The 19,469-nt window shown below is 40.4% G+C and overlaps 1 protein-coding gene across 2 annotated transcripts in view; it reads right to left on the bottom strand.

Annotated features, from left to right (window-relative positions):
• Positions 1 to 19,469, bottom strand: part of SRBD1 (S1 RNA binding domain 1) — a 215,248-nt gene that overhangs the window by 76,432 nt on the left and 119,347 nt on the right. The window lies entirely within an intron of this gene.

The following is a 19,469-nucleotide window of genomic DNA, read 5'->3' as shown; positions in this document are numbered from 1 at the left end:
GATGACACCACTCTAATGGCAGAAAGTGAAGAGGAACTCAAGAGCCTGTTGATGTTGGTGAAAGAGAAGAGTGCAAAAGTTGGCTTGAAACTCAACATCAAGAAAACAAAGATCATGGCATCCAGCCCTCTCAATTCCTGGCAAATAGATGGGGAAGAAATGGAGGTAGTAACAGATTTTATTTTCCTGGGCTCCAAGATCACTGCAGATGGAGACTGCAGCAAAGAAATTAGAAGACGCTTGCTCCTGGGGAGGAAAGCTATAGCAAATTTAGACAGCATCCTAAAAAGCAGAGACATCACCCTGCCAACAAAAGTGTGTTTAGTCAAGGCTATGGTATTCCCAGCTGCAATGTATGGCTGCGAAGGTTGGACCATAAGGAAGGCTGAGCGTCAAAGAATTGAGGCTTTTGAACTCTGGTGCTGGAGAAGACTCTTGCGAGTCCCTCGACTGCAAGGCGAACAAACTGGTCAGTCCTAGAGGAGATCAGCCCTGACTGCTCCTTAGAAGGCCAGATCCTGAAGATGAAACTCAAATACTTTGGCCTCCTCATGAGAAGGAAGGACTCCCTGGAGAAGAGCCTAATGCTGGGAGCGATTGAGGGCAAAAGAAGAAGGGGACGACAGAGAATGCGGTGGCTATATGGAGTCACTGAAGAAGTAGGTGCGAACTTAAATGGACTCCAGGGAATGGTAGAGGCCAGGAAGGCCTAGAGGATCATTGTCCATGGGGTCGCGATGGGTTGGACACGACTTTGCACCTAACAACAACATGTTTATTTTTCCTGATTTTGATGCCACAGATATTTCTTCTTCTGAGCTCTTAGATGAAGTTTGCTTTGGGTTGCTTAAAGTTTTTCCTTCAGTTCCTCTATGCAGATCCTTCATTTGCAATTATTCAGTCAATAGATTGATTTGTTCTTCTGTTTTGCTTAATTTCCTTCATTTTCGTAAGTATACTGTATTGTGAATGGCATTTTCCAGTGGCATTTTATTTATTTCTCTTGTAAAATATGACTGAGAAAGTCAACGACTTTTCTTTTCCTTAATACACTTGTTGGTAGATCCTGAAATATCTTCGCTTCTTTTTATGATAATTAAAGTGGAGATTCTCTTTGTCTTTTGAGTATTGTGATTTGCACTTTCTTATGAGTGTAGTTAACAAATATAATTCAGGGTAGCTTGTTTCTGAATGCAAATCTTGAATTCACTGTAAATATCTCGTCAATATCCGGAAAATCTCCTTGAATCTTTAAATCATCTTTAAAGCAGTCCATGAAATTTCTTTTCCAAATCTGGCCTCCCAATGTCTTCTTGTATGCCTCAATAATTTGAATTATTTGTCCTTTGTTAATACGGTAATCTTGTCTTTCTAAATGTAGAGCATTATTTTTTCATTTCTCTTTAATATTTACAATTTCTTGCATTTTGTCCTGTAGTTTTACATTAGTTTCTGGCAGCCCAGCCAATAAATCTTGAAATGCTTCTTGGATGTTCTGAGTTCTTTCCTCAAATTCTTGCATTTCATGTAACTGTGTTTGTGATATCTTCTTCCCCAGTACTTTAATTCTTTGGTGTCCTCTAGCTTCCTTTTGTCTTTTTAACATTTTATTTTTCATTAGTCTTTTTTAATCCTCTCTTTTAAAAATATTTATGAACATTCCCTACTGTTTCCATATACTTTTTTCCATGCAAGTACAGGAGTTTACAATTAACACATTTTGTATGGTTTAAATAACCAAACTAGAGTATCATATATAATTAACTTTCTAAATAAAAATAAAAAAAATGAGGAATGTAGCTTATTTTCTAATCATCATTTCACAATTATAATTATTTCACAAATATAAATATCATCTATAAAAATTGAATAAGAAAAAGAGGAGAGAAAAGGGAGCAGGAAGGGGGGGGAGAAAAAGATTTTAAAGTGTTTATATTAAATATTATTAAATAGTATAAAATGTATTAAAAAGAACACAAAAACCACATGAAAAGGGGGGCATTTTTAAAAATTTAGTGGTCTTAAAAAGTTATATTAGTCTGTTATAATTACTCCAAAGAAAGCCAACAAAAATCAGAGTGGCGGGGACTTGCACAGCAACTGTGCTTTTGTTACTCAGTGTGTGGTTTCCTCTATGGTTTCTGTCATGAGGGGAAACAATTATAGAAATTAATCCAGAGTCCAAAGTCTTCTTGTTTGTATGTGCTGGGAATTATCTAATTATCTAATAGATAATATAAAGTAAATTATATCTTCCTGTTGGGTCATCCGTTTGATGATTCTGTTGGACTATGTGTTGCTTTTTTTACTGCGTTACACCAGAGTCAAATCTCAGATATTTTTAAATAAACATTTTTCATCAAAAAATAGGGAGGATGAGGATAACTGATTGTTTAGTTCACAAAGGATAATCCACAAATATGTGCAGAAAATTAAATTTTATCCCAAAAGATGAGAATGCAGATAGCTGTATTTTCATCTACTTCAGCTATTTCCACTCTGTTTTAAGTTGGAGTTTTCTTTAAAGGACTAGTTAAATTGGACACAGTTCAGTAGTTTATCTCTGCACTGCTCTCATAAATCTCTTGTTTGTAGTCCATGAATGTTCAGAAATTCTCTCACTGATGAAGTCAAATGCTGCTGGCAGTTTAACAGTCTTCTGAAACAGCTTACAGTTCTAGAATGGATCTTTAAAAATACACCTGAATATTACAGAGTTATTAAGAGGGGGAGGGAAAAAGAAAAGTAGAAGGAGGGGTCAACAAGAAGCAGAAGCAGAAGAAGAAGAAGAAGAAAAGTTGGTTCTTATATGCCGCTTTTCCCTACCTGAAGGAGGCTCAAAGCGGCTTACAGTCGCCTTCCCATTCCTCTCCCCAAAACAGACACCCTGTGGGGTGAGTGAGGCCGAGAGAGCCCTGATATCACTGCTCGGTGAGAACAGTTTTTATCAGTGCCGTGGCGAGCCCAAGGTCACCCAGCTGGCTGCATGTGGGGGAGCGCAGAATCGAACCTGGCATGCCAGATTAGAAGTCCACACTCCTAACCACTACACCAAGCTGACCTTGATGTTACCAGAAACCAAATGGAGCCTGAGCAAATCCAACCCCCCACCCTGTGAATTCAGTTATCTGTAGGATCTTCCCCATGTGGGGGAGAAATGAAGATAAAGGAATAAATTGTTTCTATCCTGGCATAATGCATTTACAGTGAGATAAGTTTGGAGCCCTTAACAATGCTCCTGTTCAGTTGCAATTCCCTCAGAATTCCAAATAAGTGTATATTATGCAAGCTGGAGACAAATTCAGAATGAAAAAATTTAAAAATTGTACTTAAATGTATCGCAATTATATATATAAGGAAATATTATATATATAAGGAAATAAGTGACCCTGGCCATACAAATCCTTGCTGACTGAGGCTCATTATATGTGGTAGCAAGTGGAGTCCAGAGAGATAAGTATTCTCATTTTAACTTAACTGCTGGTGGGGGGCTGGGGGAGATGGAGTGGTATAGGTTTGCCCCAGCCCTGTTTCTGCAGACTCTCACTGCAGATTCCCTTTGTTGAAGAAGAGCAAACTAGTAGCCAGCCCACATTACAGGTATGGCTCTGTTTACAAATCATCTGAAAATATTTCTGTGCTGTCATTTCCTGGGTGATGTCACTTCTAGGGGTGTGGCAGGAAGTTATTGTCTGCTTACATCCCTTTGGGGGTTTCTCAAAGCCGGTAAAAAAGGTTAAGAAAGGCTGATCAAAGTTATATATGATCCATTTTTAAAAAGTAAGCCCACAGAGCAGACTTTTATATTTCTATAGGAAAATAACAACAGCTCTATATATCGCTGAGTCTAATATTTAGGTTTACAAATTACATTTTAAAAAATCAGTGCTGTAGTGTCTTCATGTGAAACTCACTCCTCCATGAGAGGATCTTCCAACTTTTTAAGGTGTTTTTATTTCAGAGAGTTTAAAATGAATTTTATTGCAGCTAGGTTTGCTATGTTATTTCTCTGGTAGATACATTTGGCTCTGTTTTTATATTAAAAATTCCAGTAATTTTAAAAGTATTACTATCAGTTTTATAATTAATTAACAACTAAATAAGAATAGGTATTCCAAACAGTAGAAAAACTTTTTTGTTGATAGGTTTATCAATTACATTATTTAAATTATGATTATTGCTTATTATTTACAATATTTAATGCAAATGCTGAACCTCGGCAAGATGGGGATACTGACAGTACAGTGGACAAGTACTGTGGTTGTAGGGAGAGTGAAATGAGTTTCCTTCTGCCAGCTTTTCTGTAGGTTATTTGGTAGCCATCACCTCCTCCAGGTCTCATGCTACTTTTGGATTATTGAAGAGAAATCCTTAGAAACCAACACAATTTATTCTATCCTGAGCTTTTGTGAGTCAGAGCTCACTTGCTCAGATAATAAGAAGATGAAATCATACTTCACAGTTTTATAGCGAAAATTACAGGAGGAGGAAGAAAAGGGAGGAAAGTTGAATGCAGAGAGGGGCTTGGTACAAATCTTGTCATAAAGCTTTCAGGTGTGAAACTGAACAGGTTTTCATCTGTAGCCGATAAAGAGGGAGGTCAGATATACCAGCCTCCCTCTCGTGAATGAACAAATGATGAACAAATAAGATCCTCCATCAATTACATGTTTGATTCCTGTAGTGTATTTGGTGTTGGTCCTGCCTAACCACAGGTGGATTAGATCAAGTGTCTTGTCGTAGGAACAGGCCGAATAGTAATGGGTCATGTCAATAATCTTGCAGGTGCTGGCTCCATAGTAATAGATCAGATTGCATGTCCATTCTTTTTTGCCTGGTAGTTTTTATGCACTGTACTCACCTAAAGGGAATGGACTGCTCTTTTGTGTTTGCTGACCTGAAGATCCTCCAAAAACAGAAAGCTGAAAGAAATGGCAAGGGTATCCATGCACTGGCTCACTAAAAGGTAGGAAAGTGGGAGCACTCCAAGTATCTAAAGGAATATTATGGGATAAGATGTGAAAAGATCCTTCCTTTTTACATGCTACAAACGGCTACTTCCACAGTGAGATAAGGTATATCCCTCCTAATAGATTATAATTAGGAAATAAACTACATTTCTCATTCCTTTTACTCTTAATTAGAATGTTCATTATATATGATGAATAATCTTTTACGTAAGAATTAACAATAACATCTCTCCCTACTATAACAATAAAATCACTTATTTGCAGTTCTACAACCCTAATTTTTCCTAATTGAGATCTTTAGCTCAAAATAATTTGAGAATAAATCAATTTCTGCACTACATTACCAGATCAATCGCTCTTATGTTGCTGTTGCTGTTGATTTTGTGTTAGCTAGCAAAAGGAATCTCAAACAGGCTGGTTTATGCATAAACAAGGCTTAGAATAACATCTATAGGTTCTTAAACTTTATTTCATTTTTATGTTGCCTCCTCTCTGGTGTGATCTCAGAGCAGTTTACAATAAAACATTAGACAATCGTAGACCAAAGCAGGCAGTGCGCTAGACAATACGTGGTCCCAGTTGTTCTTCTAGATTATTGATGTCCATGCTCTATGATGAAAGAATTTATTTAGAATATCTATACGTTCTTTTCTGAAATTAATTGTCCAATCAATTTATATTTGTCATTCCATTCCAAAGATTCAGAACAGATAAACAATTTAAAGAACACATAACTAAAGATTTTCACCCATCTTCTGGATTAACACTATGCCCCCAAAGCCAGGCCAAACATGTCTGAAAGATTCTCATGCTGGGGTTTGATTGAGTCTCCTGTTTAGACTTGTAGTGGTCAACCTCAGTTGAACTTTGAAACTAAGGAAATGTTTTAAAAAATTAGATTGGCAACTGTCCCCCAGGCAGGGGATTCTGCAAGCCTGACTGTAGTTTTAGAGTCATCATCTGGATGACAGTAATAAAGACAACATTCATCTTAAATAACCCTGAATATATGCAGTTGAGCAAGTTTCAATTTGTTTTGATTTAAGGTCTCCCAAAGTTGAAGCCAACTTGCTGAAGAAAAACATTAAACTATCTATAACTCTGTGTCAACATATGATGCTACTGGGAATGGTAAGTGAATTAATTTTCCAAGGAAAATTAATTACTTATGACTTACAGTTGTAAAAGCAAACAACGTAACTCTGGATTAGGGCACATTTAATTTCTGTTTAGAGTAGCGATTAATTTAATTTCATATAATTCCTGGTATGTAATGGAAAGCAGAACAAAGATGAAATTTTAGACAATGACTGACACAGAAAAAAGTGTATATTTATGTTACTGATCCAAAAATAAGGGTCAGAGATAATAAACACTGAGCAATAAAACAAGATATTCATTTCTTTTACTGTGTGCTGTTAGAGATACAAGCTAGTTGTGAAAAAGTTATATTAGCCAGATAAAATCTCAAAAGTAAAACATTTTATCAAAGTACAAAGAATATATCCATTCCATAAACATTATAGCAAAATACAAAAAAAGTACACATTTTAGCAATATTTACTATGACAGATAAACCTATTCTACAAACAGCACTGGATATTTAGTAAAATGCATTTCTTGATAGAATAGTGTCAAGAAGAAAGCAAAAAAGCAATCATTGTTATGATTAAAAATTGTCAGTGTAGTAATTTTTACTGATAAATATTGCAGCAATGATGGACTAACCAACATTTTAAAGAGAACCCTGGCCTAGATGCAAAGAAGAATCCAGAGTTCAGACGTGTTTTACTCAAGGCTTTCAAAACTGAGAGCATTTCCGAAAAACTTTGGTTTACATGTGTATCAGCTGTCCAACATGATAAAGCCAAAAAACTTCCACTAGGTTCACAGAAGCCCCTTATGTGAACTTGAAAAGCTTTCTGGATTTTGTGACTTCAGATCATCTGAGCTGTTATTCTGGCATGGACAAATTTTCCAGGTATGAAAAAACATTTTACATTATTTTGTATGTATAAGTAATTATTGCATGTCATGTGGACATAAGCAAATGGATTCAGTACAAACTTGCACATATTTGGATGCTATATTTAGAGAATTAAGCCATCCAATTAAAACCATGAAAGAATCTTGCAAATGAAGAGACAAAACTCCTGTCGATAAAAACAAAAATATAACTAAAAGCCCTTACTGTAGCCTTTCAAAAATCCTTTCAAAAATCCCCAAATTCAGAAAACGATTCTGATACTGCAAAAAGACAGAATAGGAAGATGAAATCTGATATAGTAAGACTATGTTATTTCAAAACTCTAGAACTCCACAAAGTGTGACTGAACACATACTCACAGTATTTTTTTAGTTTTGATTTGTAAACTGTTCCATTTCAAAATAAATATTCTACTTCCCATCAAAATAAAATCAGAACCCTAATTCTTAGAGAAGCTTTCAACAGTTCTCACAACATAGTTGAACTTTCTGCCTTTCTGTCTCATTGTATGACCTGTACCTTATTCTAACATTGCATGTGACAAACTCCATCCTCTGTTAATACAAACTATAAAACCTTCTGTATAAACCAAGCTCCTGAAGTTTCATTTTTTGCTTCCTAGGCTGAAAACTCTGCAGGTTTGCTGAGTCCACGAAAACCCATGTTACAATAAATCAGTCTTTAAAATGCTATAGAACTCCTTTAGGCTTAAGCTTCAGGCCTCTTACTCTTTAAGTAATATTGCTTCATCTATTTGGTATTTCTTTTCACTTTGCCATATAAATAAAGCTCAAGACCGAGGCTGTTTTGTTTAATAAAATATCAGCCCTAAAATTTCTTCTTCCAGGCTGGTTCAAAACTAAGATCGGGCCAAGTCACTACTGAATTTATAACAGAGTGATTATGAAAATTAAAATTATATAGAACATTATAAACAATTCCCTATTAATTTGTAAAAACGTTTACAGTAAACATGGCTGTCATGGGTTTTGTTGTTATTGTCCCTATGCATTATTGTGTTGGCTATTCTTTGATTCCATATTCTCTTTTATCTTACTCTAGGTTTCCTGACAAATAAAGGTAAAGGTATCCCCTGTGCAAGCACCGAGTCATGTCTGACCCTTGGGGTGACGCCCTCCAGCGTTTTCATGGCAGACTCAATACGGGGTGGTTTGCCAGTGCCTTCCCCAGTCATTACCGTTTACCCCCCAGCAAGCTGGATACTCATTTTACCGACCTCGGAAGGATGGAAGGCTGAGTCAACCTTGAGCCGGCTGCTGGGATTGAACTCCCAGCCTCATGGGCAAAGCTTTCAGACGGCTGCCTTACCACTCTGCGCCACAAGAGGCTCTTTCCTGACAAATACCTGATGCTAAATGTATGATTATTTCAAATTAAATATTGCAATTTAATGTTAGGAAAGCAGACAACCATAATTTACCTCTCCTTCCAAACAAACCACTACAGACACATACAAACTTCGCCATGTAGAACTGCTGAAGAAAGGGGCTTCAGTGGTAAGACATTCCTGTATGGCAGATGCTACTTTCTGCCCAGAAAGAACAATTTACAGTGAGAATACATACACAACTCACTCTGCTTTCATTCAAGGTACAGAAATATGCCTGCCCAAATACAAACCTAGCAGGGCCAGGATTAAGTTTACCCCAGATCATTAAAGTATAAATAGAATAATAACATTAACATGATGTTCTTTTTGTGATATGTTTACAAATCATTTGGTCAAAAAACTGTTCATAAAGATTGACAGACTAAAATGAAGATGACCAAGATGCATTTAGGTCTATGATATGATCCACTGTACTGACACATCAAACATTGCAGGTTCAAGGATATCTCAAATCCAAATCATGATATTGTACCTGGCATTGTGCCTCTATCTGGTTGCCTCTAAGTAAAAAGTAAGAACAAATTTCAATTCAGAATTTAATCCCAAAGCAGAAAATTTAAGAAGAATGTACTGTATATATTCCTAATGACGTATCTAGATTATGTAGACCTATTTGAATCTCAATGCAGGCCAGCATTTGAATGCAAACAGTCTTCACTGCATCGACAGGTTATTTTTACCAGAAGAAAGACATGGGGAATTGCATCCCTGTTGATACAGATCCCTGACCCTAAAGAGGCACGTCGGGCCTCAACAAGGGCCAGAGCCTTCTCGGTCCTGGCCCCCACCTGGTGGAATGAGCTCCCCGAAGAGATCAGGGCCCTGCTGGAACTTCCACAATTCCGCAGAGCCTGCAATAAGGAGCTCTTAAACCAGGCATTTGGTGGGGCCGACTGAGCCATAACACCTACAGGTGTCCCCCAGACTGAAGGACTGAACCTACCGAGGGACTGTCAAGTTATTGTTGAAGTGCCGTTCTAATTATTCCAGTTGATATGTTGTTGTTATTGTTATACTGTTATATTTGATTTTGATAGTGTTCTATGAATGTTCAGCCTTGGGAATGTTCAGCCTGGAGAAAAGGAGGTTGAGAGGGGACATGATAGCCCTCTTTAAGTATTTGAAAGGTTGTCACTTGGAGGAGGGCAGGATGCTGTTCCCGTTGGCTGCAGAGGAAAGGACGCACAGTAATGGGTTTAAACTACAAGTACAACGATATAGGCTAGATATCAGGGGGGAAAATTCACAGTCAGAGTAGTTCAGCAGTGGAATTGGCTGCCTAAGGAGGTGGTGAGCTCCCCCTCACTGGCAGTGTTCAAACAAAGGTTGGATACACACTTTTCTTGGATGCTTTAGGGTGCTTTGGGCTGATCCTGCGTTGAGCAGGGGGTTGGACTAGATGGCCTGTATGGCCCCTTCCAACTCTATGATTCTATGATTCAAGAACTTGGGAGCGGTGGGCAGCTGGGTGGGGAGGCCTTGCCCCGGCCAAAAGGACTTGGCCCCGACCGAGGCCCCAATGAAGAGGGAGCTGCCCAGGGGGGGGGAACGCCTACCCGCCTTCACTACTCGCTGCCGCCCCATAAATGGGCTCCTTTGTATTTATTTGTATTTATTTGTAGTCATTATGAATATGCAAACACATACACACTAAGTCCTATGGAGGAAAAATTAACTACATGGGAAAAACATAACATATACTACACCTGTCCTGAACTGGAGATGGGTTCCAGAAAAACAAAAAGATGAAGTTGATGACCAAGTGTCTCCTCCAGGAAAGTGACATCCGGTGTGGAAAGATCACACATCTTCAGGAAAGGGATGTCATGTGTGGATAGATCTCAACAGACATATGTCAGAGTTCAAGATATAGGGTTTGACATTCCCAGGGTTTGACTGGTCTGAGGGGTGGTACTGTATGATGCAAGTGAATAGTGACTGGCCAAGGGCCACAGGTATACGTAACAGCTAAACGGGAGTGTGAGGTAACAGGTGAGAGGTCCATAGTGTGACTCACAGCCAGAAAGAATATGCTTAATGGCAAATGGAAGGTAAACCATGCCTCTGGTTGGGTGTATGCCAATAGGATTCGAATTTTTCTTTTCAGGTATGATGCAGTTGACCCTTCACCTTTACCTAATCAATGGCTCATATGGTCTGCCTGGTAGGAAATTTGGAAAGAGACAATGTTGATCCCTGTGTCTTAGGGACCAGCACTTCACCCAGTGATTTCCAACTTATTGGTAGTCCCCAGCCTCAATGAGCTTGGCCTTGACCAGAGCAGGGGCCTTTTCAGCCCTGGAATGAATTGACAACAGAGATGGCTACTAGCCATGGTCACTGAGAGGAACCTCCGCATTCAGAGGCATCAAACCTCTGAATCTCAGATCGAGAAGGCAACATTGGGGGAAGGCCTCAGCCTCTATGCCCTATTGTTAGTCTTCCTGTGAAACTAATAGGAAATTGTGTGAGACAGGATGCTGGACTGATCCTGTAGGGCTCTTTATATCTTCTCATGTGAACAAAAAATTATGAAGTAAATGGAGTAATAAATGCTAAAAATTCCTTTCAAAGGACCCTGTAACTTTATGTTCCTTTTTTTACAAAGTTTCAACAACTTTACCGCCACATGTAATGGTGGTGCAAAAATACGTATGGCACATTATTAAGTGTGGCTTATCTTCTAGATAGCAAACATGCTTGAACTGTGCACCAGGAGGAAACATCAGAACAATGATGGTTTGAGATAACATGGGGAAACAGCAAAAAGGAAAAAGGATATGCAATTAAATTGTCTGTCAGATCAGAAATAATCATCGGCAATTTGGGTTCCAAACTGGAGCAAAAGGCCTGCAGATTAGTCATTTACACTGCTGCACACAAAAATGTATTTTGAAACCATTATCAGACAATATGTTAAACACCAGCATGGAGAGAGTCAGCGTGATGTAGTAGTTAACAACAGCAGCTACTAATCTAGCGAGCCAAGTTTTATTCCCTGCTCTTCCACATGCAGCCAGCTGGGTGACCTTGGGCTTGTCACAGTCCTGTTAGAGCTGTTTTCACAGAGCAATTTTGTCATGAGTTATCTCAGCCCCACCTACCTCACAGGGTGTCTGTTGTGGGGAGAGAAAGGGAAGGCAGTTAGAAGTCACTTTGGCCTATTATGCACGGCCACTGAAACGGTGGCATGGAGAACGCGGAAGAGGAAGAAGCAAAGCAAACCGCTTACGCACAGGACGGGACGCAACGGTGGCAAAACCCAGAGTATCCCATTATGCACGCAGCTACTCCGGAGCCGCTTCTGGTTGCGCCCTGGTCCCGGGAAGCTCCACTTTCTTCCACATCTCGCTAACGCAGCTTTTTCGGCGGCATATGTTGACTCTGCGCCTGGTTGCCACCTGCAGCGTGCATAACTGGTGATTTTAGCCGCCGCCATTCCACCCCGAATGCAGACCTTCCACTCCATGCATAATGGGCCTTTGAGACTCCTTCAGTTATTGAAAAGCATGGTATAAAAACCAACTCTTCTTCTTTATTATGCTTCTATCACCCTAGGATGAGTACCCTTTGGGCGGTGGTCCCCAACCACCGGGCTACGGCCCGGTGCCGGGCCGCGAAAGCCCTGGCACCGGGCCGCAGCTCCCTCTCCCCGCCCCCCCCCGCAGTAAGAAACTTCCCAGGCCGCAAGCTTGCGGCCCGGCAAGCTTCTTACTGTGGGAGTGGGGGGAGAGTGGAGCAGGGCTGCGCATGCGCAGCTGGGCAATCGCCCTCCCTGCTGCCGCCAGTCCCCAGCCTGAAAAAGGTTGGGGACCACTGCCTTAGAAGATAAAAATTTAAAACACCAATTTTGTAGACAAACTGCACATTTTAATGTTGACAGCAGAAACCCACAAATCAGACCCTGCAAACTGTGTGGTTTACGGATATCTAAGTAAATGGTACACTGCTTGCCGAAAGTTCTGTTCACCTCATAAATTAACCACCTCATTTCCCTCATCACAAAAAATACAAAGCACCTTCAGACATATTTGTTTTAATAAAAGTAATAAAGCAAGTCCAGAAGTTATAGTTGTTATGACATAATCACACCTCAGAGATTTAAACACCACTCAACTGCACATCATCCCTCAAAATCACTTTTTGCAGGCAACTGTCTCAAGACTCCAGCCTTCTACTGTACTTCAAATAACCTGGAATGCTATTATTTTCTAGTTTTTTCTAATACATAAAACAAAAGTTCCAAGCACTAAAGCAGAAAAACACAACTACACATACAAGAACTTTTAGATAGTTGGCATACACTGTTCATGACTGCTAAAATAAAATATGAATTTGTTATATATTCAAATATAAACATGCACACACACACGAATACACACACACATATGTTTGTGTAAGTATATGAGTGGAAACAGATCACTTATACATCTTGTTTTTGTCTTTCAGGTACAAGCTTTGTATTATCTGGGATCAAGATCTATATTTCACTATCAACCATCCTGAGCTTCAAGGGAGGGTGGAATATAAATGTAATTAAATAAAAATAGAATTTAAAAGTAACTGTGAAAAAAACTATCAAATCTTTTCATGCTGGGGCTGTTTTTTTAGCTCAGGATTTTAATTAATAACTTTTAATGTTTGTTGTTTTTATTATGTTTTATTTCATAGGCTGCCTCAGGCAGGTTTCCTGGAGAGGCAACACAGAAATATTCTAAATTAATTAATTTAAAAGCAACAGTTTCTCTCTCTCTCTCTGTGTGTGTAAGTGAACCTACAGAGCAGTATTCACACTTGTGAAAGTATCCTCACATATACATATTCAATGAATTTGAAATAGTCCTAGATATGGATTTAGGTAAAAAATGGTTTTTATGTGCTTACAAGATTTTCCCAATTTTAGAAGGCTTCATCTCTAATGTTGGGATTCCCAAATGTTCATATTTGGGAAAGTAAAAATATATCTCTTGGTGTGGTCCTTCTACATTTAAAAAAGATCTTAGTTGTCCTGTCTTTTCTTTTGCTACCCATTGAAACAAAGTTTCACCTTTGTTTTTCTATAATATACCTGGAATGAATTAATCTACTTTCTATCATTTTTCACTTTATGTAGCAACTATTTGTATGTGTACTTATGTGTCACTTTTTAAAGATGGCACACTTAAATGTAACCACACATTAAACCTAGAGATATTACATTAACCTAAAACAAATATTAAATAAATACTTACTGTAGAAATATAAATGTATAAATATAACAGGAACATAACATAGGCAAGAAGAACAATCCTAATGTCCCATCACCACTCCCTCAACAGGTCCCTGAAGAGGCAGTATATAAATTTGTTGAATAAATAAATCACCCACAAAACCCCACTTTTGTGAGGAAGCAACTTCTCTCTGGGCTGTGGTTGTGGTATGTGTATGAATATCGCAAAGATTTAGGCACAGCAGATCACTTTTGTTTCTTCCACCTACAGCTAACTGGGCTCAGTTCTGTGAAAGCAGCTCCCACAGAGAGAGGGGGGAAATAGGGTCCCCATTCACTAATTTTTGCAGGATTTTCAAAAGTATTCCAAACAGGAATAACGCTTTCAATAATTCAATACTTCTTGGATTTGAGTTTTCCTAAATCGGTAAAACTCAAATCAAACAGACCACTTGTTTCAATATATCAATTGAAGTTTGGCCAATTTGGGAAACTCAAATTGATTTGGATGAATCATGTATCAGACAAGCTGATCCTGCTGGGAGACAAACCACTCTGGGGACCAGCTGTTTGGCAGCTGTGCAGGGAGGGCAGCAGACAGGCTTGGGGTCTGCTGATCTGGTCCAAGATGGCCAAGGAGGGCAGATGTGAGGCTAACATTTTATAGTCCGCCACTCTCGAAAACTGGCTCATGGCTAGTCACACAAAACAATCCATATAATAAAACCGTGTTAAAACCCCAATTACTACAGTACAACAAAACCTCAGCAGATTGCTAGAAAACCATAGCCCTCCTTAAAACAGAAAAGCCCTTACAAGGGCGGCATTGGGGGGGGGGGGGGAAGCAAAGATGTTTGGCACCAAGATATGCAGGTGCCAATGCCAAGGGGGATCCATACCACCTGCTCTAGGACTGGCCCTGACCATAAGCCTGGTAGAATAGCTCCATTTTGCAAGCCCTACGGAAAGCGGTAAGCTTTCCGAGGGCCCACAGCTCCTCCAGGAGCTCATTCCACCAAGCAGGGGCCAGGATCGAAAAGGACATGGTCCTGGTCAAGACCAGGTGGGCATCCCTTGGGCCAGGAACAATCAACAAGTTGGTGCCTGAGGAGTGCAAGGCCCTGCAAGGGAAATACAGCAAAAGACGGTCCCTCAGGTATGTGGGTCCCAGACCGTGAAGGGCCCTAAAGGTCAACACCAAGACCTTGAACCTAATCCAGATCACAACTGGCAACCAATGCAGCTGCCTCCACACAGGCTGGATGTGGGCCCTCCAAGATGTTCCTGTGAGGACCCTAGCAGCCACATTCTGTACCAGCTGTAATTTCCATGTCAGGGGTGAAGATGAAAACATGCCTGGTTAGCTACCTTCTTGACCTGTGCCGCCGTAGTTAGCAAGGTATCTAAGGTCACCCCCAAATTCCTGGCTTGCGATGCAATAGACAGTTGCTTCCCTACCAGGGGGGGCAAAGACGCTGCCTGATCCAATCCCTTCCTTCCCAACTACAGGACCTCCGTCTTAGAGGGGTTGAGTCTCAGGCGACTCTGCTCAAGCCACCCAGTCACAGCTCCAGGCATCTGGCAAATGGTTCTGGGGGGGAGATCGGGGTGACTGTCCATAAGGAGACAGAGCTTGGTGTCGTCAGCGTACTGATGGCAAGCCAGCCCATAACTCCAGACCAGTTGGACCAGTTGGACTGAAGGATGCATAAAGATGTTACAAAGAGTAGAGGAGACCACTGTGAACCTCTGTGTCTGGTCCTGGAGAAAGGAGCGTATCCAGCACAAGACTGTGCCCCATATCCCCATTCTGGCAAGGTGGTAGACCAACAACTTGTGGCTGATGGCATCAAATGCGGCCAACAGATATAACAAAATGAGGAGGGCTGAACCACCTAGATCCAGGTGGCACCCTCGGGATCAGCTGTTTAGCAAGATCTTTCTCCTCCACAGATCCCCCTGAGGCTGTGCACAGTCCACTAGAGTCCAATTATCCTGTTTGCAACAGCAGCTACTCATCTTTCCCCATGCCTGACCAGCCTGTAAGCATAAGGAGGGGCAGGCCATGGGAGGGAGGATAGCAACCTATTCTGAGCTTGGAAAGAATCAATCACATATGCACAAGGATGATACAAACCCATACTAGCAAAGTCCCCCCCCCCCCCAAATTTAGAAGACCTAATTAACACCCTACTGTCCAATATATGCTTTCCTACTGGATTTTTTTTTAGAGTCTCTTGTGGCGCAGAGTGGTAAGGCAGCAGACATTCAGTCTGAAGCTCTGCCCATGAGGCTGGGAGTTCGATCCCAGCAGCCAGCTCAAGGTTGACTCAGCCTTCCAGCCTTCCGAGGTCGGTAAAATGAGTACCCAGCTTGCTGAGGGGTAAACAGTAATGACTGGGGAAGGCACTGGCAAACCACCCCGTATTGAGTCTGCCATGAAAACGCTAGAGGGCATCACCCAAGTGTCAGATATGACTCAGTCCTTGCACTTTACATTTACCTTACTGGGTTTTTGCAGGAGACAAATACTACTGCTGTCTCCTGCATGAAAGGGGTAATGTACAAAAGAGAAACTAGTCAGAGGAAGGCATGGTAGAAGTTACAAAATACGGCTGGACAGAAAAGCAAGACCAAATGTGTTGTTAAACATTACATACAAGACAAGACATCCCCATGGAAATTTTTACTAGTAAGTCTCCCACATGTATTCTCCCTTGGTATAGCGGTTAGAAGCGCAGATTTCTAATCTGACAAGCTGAGTTTGATTCCGTGCTCCCTCACATGCAGCCAGCTGGGAGACCCTGGGCTCGCCACAGCACTGATAAAGCTGTTCTGATGGAGCAGTAATATCAGGGCTCCCTCAGCCTCACCTTACTCACAGGGTGTCTGTTGTGGGGAGAGGAAGGGAAAGGTGATTGTCAGCCGCTTTGAGACTCCTTCTGGTAGAGAAAAGCAGCATATAAGAACCAACTCTTCTTCTTCATGCCAGTCATTTGTTGCTCGCTGACAAATAATAACAAAACACTGAATTCTATTCAACTTTATAAAAGTTTCCTGGAAAAAAACCATTTCAAGTTCAGTGCCCATGAGGAATGGTAAGGGAGGGAAAATGTCCCCTTTCCCCTTACCTCATTGTGCAGGGCAATTATATGTTGCTTGTCGTATGATGCTGTAATATTCTTTGAGAAGGTTTCTGAGATTTTCATCTAACAAAGCCTGCCTACATTCATGACTATCACCAGCTGATGGGACAAGAACATTTCCACCCCACACATCAGGAGAGAACAACTCTTGGCTTTCCACTGGGATCCAACCGTGAAGCCCCTACTATGATTTACTGGGTTTATTCATAGAACTAAATGTCGAAAAAAATCAGTGCAAAAACTCTGAACGGAGGCTATATTCACATGATGGCAATTGAAGGCAGGACATGAGAAGATAATAAAGGAAATCTCCCACTGACAATTAAGGGGGAAGCAACCCTTACAGAAACAACAGCCCCCTAAACTTTCAATAGGTTATTTTAAGAAAGTGATCTCAAGCCCATTTCTGTCAATCTTGATTTTTTTTTTAAGATATCAACATGCTTGCCTGTATAGTATCCAGTTTCATTTTGGAATGGTAAAATAGCCCAGCACACAATTCTTGAAAATAGAAAACTGCACGTTTAACTACCAAGAGAAGGGCGGAAGGCCAGAAAGAGGGCAACAGGGGATGGCATAGCATTACCCACACTGTATTTAAACTTCACATTAGCTATTCCAATGATACTGTATGAAACTCTTCTTTGATCAGGACCCTGGAGCAATACATGGAAACTAGCGGGGATAAATTAGTTCAAATGTTTTCCCTTAAAAAGCCTACATATAAAAGCATTATTCACAGATTTTATTTGACACAAAAAGCTGCAGTTACATCTGGAATGAAGTATGCTTCCCTTCTGGGGTTTCAAAAACTATCCACATTATCTCTCCAATGCTTAAAGGATGTTAATTTCCCAAATGTACTGAGAGGATTTCAGAGTGTGGAACAAAAGAGGAATGTGTTACTGAAGGGATTTTCAAGTTGTTTACAAATACAGCTGGTCAATAAACTGTACCAAGGCAACTTTAAAATGGTGCCTATGAGGGATCTTGCATTTGAGGCATGGGAACAGCGGCAGGGCAGCTTTTTCCCAGGCCACCAAGGTAATGTCAGAAGCCTCAGGTCACATCACAAGAAAGGAGCCGTGCTATGTTGCTGCCCACATCTGCACTTGCTGTCCCAGAAACTGGGACAACAGTTCTGGCAGAGGGAGGAGCGGCATTGCAGGTCTCTAATGTTGCTCACATTTCGAGAAGCTGTCATGGCACAAAGAAAGCCCGCACAAGTCTAACGGGGAGGTTCTTTTGATGAGCACTATCTCCCATTTGAATCAAAAGCATCCAAATGTATTACATTAATATACTTAAAAAAATCTAAAATAGTAACCCGTTGGGGATACTGGTAGTTCACTATCATTTTATAACCTCCCTATGGCATTTTATAACCTCCCTTTGGTTACAGGCACAGATTTCAGCATCTTGGGAAGCTCAACATTTAGGCTTTTGTAAAAAGGAAACTTCTAGATTCTGAGACATTAAAGCATAATGTCAAAATAATGATGGGAAAGAATAATGATTCTTTCTCATTTTACCTAGGTTTTAAATGTAAGATTTCTATAGTAAACAGATTGACCGTAAGAAACAACAGGGGGCACAAACTGGGAAACCCCCCTTCAAAAACTCCAGAGAACTGTACCTTTCGTGTCAAATTTAAGTCATAGCTCAAAGTCACCACTAGGTTTCCACTAGAAGAAGCCTCTCCCCCACCCCAAGACTGTGCTGTATAATGATTAGAACATCGGACAAGGACATGTAAGACTCAGACTCAAAATGGCAGGGTCAAAATGTGTTTGTGGCCCTGTTCTTTGTGGGGGATACTCCAATGGATTCTACCCATAAGCGGGGTCCAGTGAATTGCAGCCATGAAGCAGGGTTAGGGCCCAGTGAGGGAGCACCCGCTTTACATGCAGAATGTCTCAAATTTAATCCCTGCCATTTCCTATTGAGATTATCAGATAGTAGGTGATGAGAAAACCCTCTGACTGAGAGACTGGAAAGTTGCTGTACATCTGACTTCAACAGACCAACAGTCTTACTCAATAGAAGGCAGCACCATGTGTTTACCAGTACATTAAGTCCACCATCAACTGCGTGCAGAAAGGTGGGTTGTTTTGTTAATAAAATAAATTAATCTAAGAGTTTTTGTTTGTACTCCCAGGTGGACGTATTGAGAAGCCTTTCTCTTCCTCCAACTTTTTGGCTGAAAACAATGAGTTGCCCTTAAAGAAAGAAAGTCATAATGATTTCATCCTCTTCCCTGAGCCTTGTGCTGTTGCCCAAGGATAATAAATCTTTTGACATACAAGTCATGCAATTTGTCTCCTAAAGTGGCACTGAATGCTTTTGTGATTCCAAATTCCTTTACTTCAATGAGCATCTATCTTATACCTTCTGGGGTGATATTTTTCACTTAAAATCTTGTGACAAAAGGGTTTTGCTACCTAAAGGTATTATCTGTTCCACAATATCACTGAAGAACTGGTATGACACATTTGTCATCTTGTCCACCCCAGAGTTATTCTTTCAGCACCTTAGCTCCCCAACAGGCCTTTACAGCTTTTAAAACATCAATAATGCTCTCAAGGGACTCTTGTCAATGTTCTAGATAGTGGTAGCAGTAGCACATCCCATATGCAAAGAGTCTTTATTGTCTTGATCTTAGGTATGTTCATGTGAATCATGAATTCAGCACAAGAAACTCTGCTAGTTTAATTTGGTCATTTTCAATAACAAAGTTTTAAAACTA

Source organism: Paroedura picta, chromosome 1, assembly GCF_049243985.1.
Source record: "Paroedura picta isolate Pp20150507F chromosome 1, Ppicta_v3.0, whole genome shotgun sequence".
NCBI classification, from domain to species: domain Eukaryota; kingdom Metazoa; phylum Chordata; class Lepidosauria; order Squamata; family Gekkonidae; genus Paroedura; species Paroedura picta.
Note: the sequence above shows the minus strand (reverse complement) of the source record. Positions and strands in the feature narration are given on the sequence as shown.